The sequence below is a fragment of the Schistocerca serialis genome, chromosome 9 (assembly GCF_023864345.2).
Source record: "Schistocerca serialis cubense isolate TAMUIC-IGC-003099 chromosome 9, iqSchSeri2.2, whole genome shotgun sequence".
Lineage (NCBI taxonomy): Eukaryota > Metazoa > Arthropoda > Insecta > Orthoptera > Acrididae > Schistocerca > Schistocerca serialis.
The window spans coordinates 186,287,471-186,289,695 of record NC_064646.1 but is presented as its reverse complement, the minus strand read 5'-3'; the positions used below and the strand labels follow the sequence as shown (position 1 = coordinate 186,289,695).

The 2,225-nt window shown below is 41.0% G+C and overlaps 1 pseudogene; it reads left to right on the top strand.

The window, feature by feature from the left end:
• The first annotated feature begins 1,892 nt into the window (after positions 1 to 1,892).
• Positions 1,893 to 2,011, top strand: LOC126419988 (5S ribosomal RNA; annotated as a pseudogene).
• Positions 2,012 to 2,225: the final 214 nt, after the last annotated feature.

Sequence of the window (2,225 nt, the reverse complement as noted above, 5' to 3'; positions counted from 1 at the left end):
GATGGCCTGAATATAAACAATATACACCGAAAATGTTACGGATACAGAAGGTGTTATAAACGTCAAAAAAACTTCACTATACTTGGAACGACCTTTTAGTAAGCACGAAAGTGTCACGGTGTTTCTCAGCGAAATAAAATGGCAGACATTGCAAGAAAGGTGTTCTGTACCACGAACTGCATTTCGAGAGCGTACTTCCCTAGAAGAGTCAACTAATATATTGCGTCCTTCTTCGTATATCTCGAGAAGAGACCAAGATAAAATTAGACAAACGAGCGCACACAGAGGCTTAACAATAGTCGGCCTTCCCGCGAACCATTAGTGACTGGAACAGGGAAGGTTTGGAACTGACATTCGTACTCAAGGCACCATCCACCACACACCGTAAGATGGCTTGCAGTGTGTATGTTACTGTAAAAGTAAGGTGATTGGTAAATCCTGACTTCTGCCATCACAGCATGCTAACAGTCCTAAACTTCTTATTACATGCAGACATTCCGAAATTTTACCAAGAGACGTTGGTAAGTCTTAGGATTTACCCTTGCGAACTGGTAAAAGCTGAATCGGAGACTCCCACCTCCGCCGTGCAGATTCAGAAGTGTTTCTTCGTTGTAAATTTTTAGTTCTCAGACCTTTCACACCGCTGCGTAGCTTCAGTCCGTACCGAGTACTGCGCGCGCATGTACGGTCATCGTTACGACTCTTTCTAGGGGTTTGTTTCTTGTGCAACTTTGCATCGAAATGAGTGACGTCAGGCGTAACAGATTTTATGAACTTTTGAGTGAATCAGTCTTTAAGAAAAAGGACAACAATTTTTGTGTAACTACTGAGAAATATCATAGTCTGTGAAGTGAACTGAAAATGCAAAAATTGTTACCAATGAAACATTTGTTCACTACAGACGTTTGAAGCGATATTATGTTCCGAGCATCGGACGTGAGGAGAAATTCATACCACCAGCATCTGCTGGGAAAGAAGAAATTCGTTATTACGTTTGTTTTGATTAACTGTTGAACGTAATACAAGACATCTAAGTTGCTATAGGCCACGGCGGCTGAACTCGGATGATTATGGAAATGAATCGTAAATACAGGAATGTGGCTATTGAATCAATTGTTATATATTTGAAGCTATGTGAAAAACGTCAAAAACAACAAAAAGTGCTGAAAAGCAGTGTTGTAGCGAAACCTATCACACACAGTGAAATGAATTCATGATGCCGAATCGACTTAATCGACATGCAGGCAAACTCAGACAGTAAATCGAAGTTCATGCTTGTATACCAGAATCATCTGACAAAATTTTCTATCCTCCAAGGACTAACTTCGAAAAAAACTGATTATACTTTTTCTAATATCTTTGTATAACATTTTTCACCAGTTTTAATACGGAATAATACTCATTATAATCATAATGGAATGCAGTAATATTTAAATAGCTTAATTTTGCAATCAGTACAAACTATTCAATAAAGGCTAATATGATACTTTTTGTGAATGCGGTTTTACCATTTCGTATGGGTAAATCCTAAGAGTTAACAGTGGCTGTTAGTAACAGCCAAAACTCTATGCATGTAATAAGATATTTCGGACTATTACTACAGCCGGCCGGATTGGCCGAGCGGTTCTAGGCGCTACAGTCTAGAACCAAACGACCACTACGGTCGCAGGTTCGAATCCTGCCTTGGGCATGGATGTGTGTGTGATGTCCTAAGGTTAGTTAGGTTTAAGTAGTTCTAAGTTCTAGGGGACTGATGACCTCAGCAGTTAAGTGCCATAGTGCTCAGTGGCATTTGAACTATTACTACAACACGATGGTAAATGTTGAGTTTTACAGGTAAATTCTAGGATTTACCAATCACTTCACTTTTACAGTAACGTATAGATGTAGGAGGCAACGGCCATGCCACTGTGGTAACATCGGTTTCGGTCAGATCACTGAAGTTAAGCGCTGTCGGGCTTGGCTAGCACTTGGATGGATGACCGCCTGGGTCTGCCGAGTGCTGTTGTCAAGCGGGGTGCACTCAGCCCTTGTGTGGCCAACTGAGAAGCTACTTGATTCACAAGCGCGTAAATACCCAGATCATGCATTATTAGTTAGAGGCGACTTCAGCCTATGGAGTAGAGACTGAAATATCTATGGATTCATTGCAGAGGGTACAGACAGACGGTCAGGCGCAGTACTTTTGAAAACGTTTTCTAAAAACTGTCTTGAGCAGCTAGTTC